This window comes from Taeniopygia guttata, chromosome 3 (genome assembly GCF_048771995.1).
Source record: "Taeniopygia guttata chromosome 3, bTaeGut7.mat, whole genome shotgun sequence".
NCBI classification, from domain to species: domain Eukaryota; kingdom Metazoa; phylum Chordata; class Aves; order Passeriformes; family Estrildidae; genus Taeniopygia; species Taeniopygia guttata.
Window position 1 is genome coordinate 73,099,935 of NC_133027.1, and position 8,564 is coordinate 73,108,498.

Sequence of the window (8,564 nt, forward strand, 5' to 3'; positions counted from 1 at the left end):
GAGATTGTAGAAAGTCTCTGTCTTTCTGCCCCTTTGCCAAAGAAGAAGCCATAATTCGTCTGTGCTGTTTTCAAGGTTGTTTATTCTTGCTTATCTCTAACATGTTCTGCTGCCCTGCCTCAGGTCTGTCCTGCAGGGCAGCGTGCGGGGCTCTGCCCCCAGTGGGATGTTACAAACATTATATACCAGAAACTACATGTGCTGTATTTACAATAATGTGCCAATATCTATCATCTACATTAAACAGTGTGTCCTCAGCCTAAACCAATAGAAAAATGCCAACACTACAGTGAAACATGGAGGGCATGAAGAAGGAGGAAAAGGACCCAATTCCTCCATCTTGTCCCCTTTGAACCCCTAATCTATAATCCAAAAATTTTACTTTTACACCCATGCCACACTTAATTATTACTTATATCAAACACTCAGAGCTTGTAATTCATCCTGTAAGATTGAAAACTCTTTTCCATGGACAGAGATCACAGACAGTGTCTCTCGGAGCTCTGTACAGGGGGGTTCCTGACCCCCTGCCAGGATCCCAGGCCTTCCAGGGCAGACAGAGGGAAGCCCTGGATTCCCACAGACCTTCACATGATATCTTCCTGACTTGAGTTGGCATGTCTGCCATACATAGATTACGAATTATGTATGGCTAATTTAGACATAATAGCATGTACATGGCATATATAATTCATTACTAAATCTAAGGGTTTCCCTTATTAAGCCTAAAAGTTTCTTGAGTGAGAAACGAGCCACAAACTGTTTATACAGCCTGTGAGCTGACAGTGGTAATCGTGAACTTCTACATCCCATCAACATTCACAATGTTGCCTCTTTCATCTGTTTTGGTAAGGGAACACAGCCTGGAGTCCAAGGCTCCAAATTGAGAGGGTAAACAGGCACTGGGAAAAGGACAGGGAGGAAAGACAAAAGAGTCTCCTCCCTGTGTGGGAGGATCTGACAAAAGGAAGATTGGGGACTATTGCTTGATCAGCTGCTGTAGTGGTCACCCCAGGTGTGACAGTCGGTTGTGGGGATGGAATGGAAAAATGATAGTTTGTGAGACAGCCAGGAAAAATTTTGTGGAGCAGTAGAGTGCCTACAGAGACCAAGATGTTTCAATCTGGAAGAGAATCCACAGGTATGGCAAGTATAAACATAAAATGCTGAAGGTGAACAGAAAGTCTTGAATCACTCTTTTGCAATATTACCAGAATCAGTGCATTCCTGATAAAATTATCAGTCAACAAATATAAAGGAAGAACCATTTTGCATGCTTGAACTGACAGAGAATCTGCCACAGGATGCTGCAGAGACCAAAGGGACAAAAAGCAATTAAATGAAATAAATAACAGAGGGTGTGGCCATTGGCCCCTGCAAAACATGACACTCCAGGTGTCATTGCTAACTTAGGAAGTCCCCAGCCAGACAGCTGTCATGAATTTTGCTTCCTGCAGCATCTCTCATGCTTCTCTCCAAGTGATTGTCTTCAACTTGCCGTGGAAATAGAGATGTCTGAGCTGAGGCCAGCTTATGCTGGCTCATTTTGCAGTACAGACCAAGAATACTCTTTCAGTAGTGCTATACTAAAGAAACACCACATTCAGCAAACCTGACCCTCAGCCTCACCATTGTTCCTGTGCACAGAGCATTTAGGAACATGCTGCTATATCTTCAAAATCAACATAAATCCTGGAAAATATGAACAGTTTTCAAAAACTGTTGGTAGGCTTGTCACATTAATTAGCTGTGTTTCAGTTTTTTTCTCTTTTAATTGTATGTGCACAAACTGAGGCAGAGTTACTGCATTGGGGTCTAAAACATGTCTCTGTCTCCTGCCAGACCTAAGGGCTCTGTTCCAACTTCAGCTGCACAGTGTATTTGGTGACTTTTTCCAGAGTGAGTAAGTAGGAAAGGAACATCACTCTGGCAAGTTTCTATACTTTAGTAAACCAATTTTCCTCCCATTCTGTGAGAATTGTGGCAAGCTGCCACAAATGGGCCTTTGTTTTTTTGTTTATTTTCGCTGTCTCTAGTAGAGAAAGGCATTGCAAAGCAATATTTTTTTAGCTGTTTTAATAAAACAGGAATAAGTTTGCATGTGATTTTTTTCTGTGTTTTCTCTGTATGCCTGACCTCTGCCTATGCTGGCTGGAACCACTTTTCTGTGAAAGCTTCTGGTGAGCATGAGGGATGTACTCAGCTTGCCCAATTTTTTGTGTAAAGAGGATTGCAAAAATGCTTTTCAATAATACCATTCAAAGTACAGATGATGAAAGAGAGGGATTATCCTGCTTCTGCCATGAGTTCTCACAGCAAGGAGCAATGGAAAACTTGGTAACTTGGCTCCCATAAACCCTAAGGATCACGTGTGCCGTTCCTGTGCTGAGGTGGAGGGAAACAACGTGTCTGCCTGGATAATGCCAAAATGCACATGATGAGTGGGCAGGCTGAGAGCTGACTCAGGTGGAAGGGCTGGTGTGGCACAGTGCTCCCTTGCCATGGGAGAGATGCCCTGGCTGAGCCAGCCACTCGGGCAGTGCCACAAATCCTTCCTGCTGGAGGAGGGAGCATCACCACCTTGCCGTCTCCTTCAGCTTCTCAGGGAAGCTTGTATTAACACTACTACAACCAGCCTAAAATTACATTTGGTTTGTCAGAGCTTGTGTTTACAGGCCCTGAGAGTAAAGATTGCTTTGAATTTTTGTAGCTCTATTTTTTTAATCTGTCTCAGTGGAAGATGCAGTTTTTAAGAGCATTTTAAGAACGATCTGTGCTCAGCCTGCACATGCACACAGAGGCATGACTGTGGGCCCACTGTGTGTGTGGGCAGAGGAAACCTCCTTCTCTGAGGATCTCAAAATAGTTTACAGTCTAACAGTTACATCAACAACATATAATTAATTTCGGGTCCTTTCCTGTGGCACGGCTGTGACTGTGAGGAGCAAGAGAAAATTCCAAACTGCTGCAGCCAGGACAGAGCAGCCTGTCCTGAGAGTGAAAGTGGACACAAAGGGGTGACATGAATCACCTTCAGTCATGCAACAGGTTGGCAATATCTCAAAGACAAAGAGCCAGGTTTCTCTACTCCCAGCCCAGTGTGTTTACCATTTTAGAGCTCACTCTACCTTCGTACAGTTCCATGGATAAGGCAGAGCAGCAGGCATGGCAGAGCCAGCACAGCAAAATGCCTGCCTGAAAGAGCTGGTGCCAGCTTTGTTATCAGAACTTTGGAAGATACTGTTGTGTCAGGGAGGGATTTTGCATTATCCCAATATTTGCCAGCTGGGTCAGCCACTGAAGTTCTCAAGCCGTTACCCACACTGAGCAAGGGAAGCAGCCAGGTGGCCACTGTCTGGGAAATGCCACAATATTCATCTCCAAAAGCCTTCACCACCAAACATCTGGCTGCCCTCAGTATTGCAAGGATGCTGCAATAAGCTCAGTGATTTACTCCCTGGGGATCTCCTAAGTGATATCTCTGATGGCTGATCTTTTCTGTCACTACTGAGGTTTTGAAACTCTGGTTGTAATTTTTGTACCCCAGCCAAATTGTCCACAGGGCACTATGCACAATTGTTGTTGTCTCCTAGCCTGGAAATTCAAAGCATAGCCATAGAGAGACCTGTGGAAGATGGGATAGCCATACTGCCGGCATAAACTCAAGCTCCCCTTTATCTTTTGCCAAGCTTCTCTCAAGACACCTCCACCCCTCCTCCTGCTCCTCTGCCTAGGTGGGCAAATAGTTGCAACCAGCAGGACTCCTCTATTTTGGGCACTATCTGGTGTTCCTCTGAGCAGACTGTCTGCGGTGGTCTCCTGCCTCACTTAAGGAGTGTTTTTAATGATGTGCAGTGTGTGCAGCTCATTAGTGAGAAATAGACTGGCTCCTTCCCCTCTGCAGGCATTTGGGGACTCTTCCATCTTCTGGAGCCGCAGCAGCTCCCACTCAGCCAGCTACAGGGGCAAAACAGCAACTCTCTTGGGACAGCAGCCGCAATTTTCAGCGCTCCAAATACAATCTACAGACCCTTTTGCGACCTGAGGTGAGGGGCAGGCTTTCAGATTGGCGTTAGTTTGAGGGGCGCACAACTAACGAGTGTTTGGCTACGCCGGAGTCTCCTGCTTTCGGATGCTGCTGGAAAGCAGAGCCGGAGCCGGGCAGCATCAGGGCGGCCCGCTTTGCAGGAGCTGCGCAGCATCTCCGCGCTCGGAGTCCAGAGCGCCCACTCCTCCAGCACCAGCTCCAGCCCTGCACGCAGCAGTGGGAACCAATTTCCCCGGTGTGGGAGTGTTGGCAGGTCTGAAGTGTGCCGGGAAGGGAGAGCAGTGTGCATCCCGCCGCGGGGCGCGGGGTCCCGGCGCTGATCCCGCGGTACCTCCCGGCCTTTCCCTGCCCTGTCTCCTTAGCCGAAGCTGCCGCCGTGCGGAGGCTCCGCCGCATCGCTGCTCCCGCCGCGGCCGGGGCTGGCCCGGCCACGAACGTTTGGAAATGCTATTAACCTTACTGCCCGTCGGTAAACCAGTAATTCTGGAAGCAAGAGGAGAGGAAAGTTCAATTTATACCCAGTATTTTTTTTTTTTTCTACAGGAAATAATGAAAGCGTTCATAACTTAAAGTTTCTGGGGTTTCAATAGAACAGCAAAAGTTAATCACCAGGTGGATCAGAACTTCCTGCTCTTTTGTTTTTGATGGCTGTTCTTTAAGCAAAGGCTTAAATGCTGCAGTTCTGGGTTTATTTTTAATTTTACTTTCCTTTATTTTTCTACCTTTTCTGTTTTAACTGTAAAAACATGAAATTACAATTTAGCTTACTGCTTGAGGGATAAATCAGAGGAACAGTATTACTGAGCCCAGAATACTCATGATGAAAAAAGGATTAAGATTGCCTTCTGGCAACATACCCTGATGAAAGCCTTTGAAAACCATAACTCCTGTCATTAAGAAAAAAAAAAAAAAAAAGAAAAAAAAAAAAAGAGAGAAAAAAAAATCAGTGAGTGCTCTTGGAGCTATTCTATTAGTCCCAGGAAAAGCTGAGCTCCCTTAGGGACTGCCGCTGACTCAGGGAGCTGAAGACATACTGCAGCTTGGCTCCTCTCCCATACTGACACTTGGTGTTTCACAGTCTTAAGAAAAAGAAGAAAAATAATCTTAAAAGCCCTCTTTTGTTTGTAAAGCTGCCACTCCCCAAAAGTGATGAATTAATGCAACACTGTGTGCTTAACTCTGACAAAAGCCTGGATCAACAGCTCAGAAAGCTGTGCTGTTTGGCTGGGTAAAGCACTTAGATGGCTGTCTAGTGATGATATTTCAGCTGCCAGCACAGATAATGTTGTCCTTACTTACCCAAGCATACAAAAAGATGTTTCACATTTCTGGGTGTGTAAAAGGGGTGGTAGCCCATCAGAGAGAATGAGCAAAAAGGGGAGAGCAGAGCTGCCTCCTGGCACTGGAGTGCTGTCAGGGTAAGCTGGGTAAGGTGGGTTGTGATGGGGGAGCCACCCCTGGTGGTAGCTCAGCACCCCCCTGCCCTCAGCCCCGCAGCACGGCTGGGCCACACCAGCATTTCGTAGCCAGCCACAGCAGTGGGCAGTGACACAGCACGCAGGGGGTGTGAGCACGCAGTAATCCTAAAACCACATCTGAGACCAATGCCTCTTTAGGAGGAGAACGTATGGCTTTTGCACAGCACAGTGAAAGCAACCAGACTTCTCACATTCATTGTAATTTTAGGCTCCTCCCTTGAATAAGAGTTTGATATCCTACAATTCCTCCAAGGTATTTTTTTCCCCTTAGTCAGCAAGATTTTTAAAGGGCACTTCTTAAAAAGCCTCCTTTTGATTTTCTGTACCCTTTTTCTCATTGCTTTCTGGCCTTTTTCACTAGGCTGTCCACAATATTTTGTAGGGCTGTCCAGTCCTCAGGTTGTCTTGCAGAACCCCTAAAGCTGTCCTTTCTCACCTTCCTTTCCTCTGGCTCACTTCTGCCTAGAAATGAGGGAGAGGAGGATAACTCCAGCCCCTCTGTAGCAAGCCATGTCTTCTCCACAGAAAGCATTACTTTACTTCCAGGAGACAACACAAATTTCCTTAAAGAAACAGCCCCAAGCTGGGCTTAATTTTATCTGGTCTCAGCTGTTGTTGGAGCAATAGAAGATGTCCCCAGTTAGCAAAGATGTGTGCAGAAGCATGTGAAAAACCTGCCAGGCTGCAAGCCACTGGGCAAAAGTCCATGCACTGCATTGAGCCAAAGTAATGGAAAGTATTAGAAACAGCATGGTTTCATGTGACTGTGACTGTGGCATTTGGATTCAAATCAACGCCAGGATCAGAGGGTGCCAAGCAGTATGAAATGAGACTAATCTCAGAGACAGAACAAAGCTGTTTTATGTAACTTCATACAGATCTGGAGGAGGAATGACAGAGTTCTACTGAGTTTCACATGTGGCACCTCAGTCCACATAACATCTCCTCTTAAATCTTTGCAAATAAAGGGATAATGGTAAAGGGACCTAGACAAAACCAGTAATTTCTCTCAAACACCTGGAGAAAGAGTACAAAAATGAAATATTCTAGCCTAAACCAGTCCCTTAGAGAAGGTCAGATGACACTGAAGGGGCTTAGCCAGCAGGCAACAAGCACAGGAGAACATGGGGTCAGTCAGGCCAAAGGCTACGGATAAACCCTCCAATGTTAAACTGTTGACAGGGCAGGAGGTGTATTGACAACAGAGTTATGAAAGACTTAGTCAAGTTCTGTCATTTCAATAACCAGCATTAAATCCTGAATGACCAGAGTGTATCTGATGTTAATGGGGAAGGAATTATATAAGTGTGACTCAGAAAAAGCACATGCCAAATGTGCTGAACAGCAGAGGATGAAAGCCAGAGCTGTAGCACGATGCTATGCAAGGAGGCCAAGAAATGGAAACCATAGTTTCCTACATCAAGCCTTTATGTCACCTTCTATCCCATGAATTACACTGGAAAGTGAATAAGGGTGTCTTCTAGAGTAAAAGCTGCTCAAGCCACAGAAAACCAAATCAGATGAAGAAAACAAGAAGTCCAAGGAAGTCTGACCTAATATCAGACCTGTTCCTGTTCCTGTTAGCAGTACGTGTGCCTGAGACTCTGCTCTCAGCAGAGGATGCTCACTCTCTACCACTGCTTCTTCTGCACAATGCCCGTCTGGCCCCCTCTCTTGGTGTCCCAGGATGAGCAGTGGGCTCGGCAGGAGGGCGGTGCCTGTGGGCAGCTGCAATTGCACTGGCGTTCACACTCCCTGACTGCCTTGTTCCCATGGCTGAAGGTAGTGGATAAAACTCCTGATGTCAGGAACAGGCATTTAATGGCAGTACCTGGAAGAACCTTTAACATATGTTGCCAGCCTGTGCATCATTCATGCTGTCATGCTGTCACCTTGAAATCTTGCCTGGCCAAGTGGCTTGTAGAGAGATCTCTGCAGTCTGCAGGAGCCTAATGGTGTCCAGAGCAGTCCCACTAGGAATTAATTGCACTCGACCTGACAGCTCTCTCTCTGCCAGCAGCACTTTCACACGCTGGCAGGCACTCACTCACTGCCTGCACAGCCCAAGGACAGACCTGCACTATCCCCCCTGCTGGGAGAGCCCGGTGGGCTGCAAACCCACAGTTCCTGAGACAGTGGAATCCTGGAGGAAGGACTTTATTACTCAGTGTGACAAGACTTTCGTATTAGTACTGCCTTGTATTGCTTAAATGTCACAATATGTCTGCTGTGACAGTGTGCCAAATGGCAATGTACACAGGCTGGTGTCACAGCCTCTCGTCATCTGTGTTCACCTACTGTTCCAGGAAGTGTTAAAATACACTCTGCTTTTACTCACTGAGCCAGAACACCTAAGGAGCAAAGGTGTTCTAGGTCAGATTCTAGTCAAATCCTGCTCACCACTCTCCTGAGCAAGTAAGATTGTGTTGCTGGTGTCTGTCCATAAGAGACTGTTGCGGGACATGTTGCATTTTCCTCCCATCCTGAATATCTGCAGAGAGCACCAGGTATATCATCTGCCAAATATATATGGCAGGTATAACAAGTCATTTAAGGGGAAAAATGCTCTTTCACTGCTTTCAAAAGAGGATTTCATGGTAAAAGAGCAAAACTGCTCAGTCCTTGTAAAACTCTGGAGTGGGGTAAGCATGTAGGTAATACATAGATTTGTTTGTTTCTGCCCTTCAAGAGAAAAGCCCGTGATTCTTAACATATGTCGGGCAACGTATTGTATTTTCATGAGAACTGAGACATTTTATAAGTGTTTTCTGCTCATTCTTCTTTTTTCCATCCGCAGTCCCCAGACACTGTCTCTCCTGTGCAATTTAAATGCCTTGACACCAAGGCTTAAATCTTGTGATCTCAGCCCACACATTTTCATCTGCAACTGAACTCTGAGAAGGAAAAAATTTCCTGAACTGACACATGGTTACTCTCCTAAGGACACAGCAGGCGTGCAGTCTGTATGTCTAGGGCACTGAAGGACTCCTTCCCCAGTCAACATGTTATTCTGGTGTGTGACAATGTTCCTTGGCCCA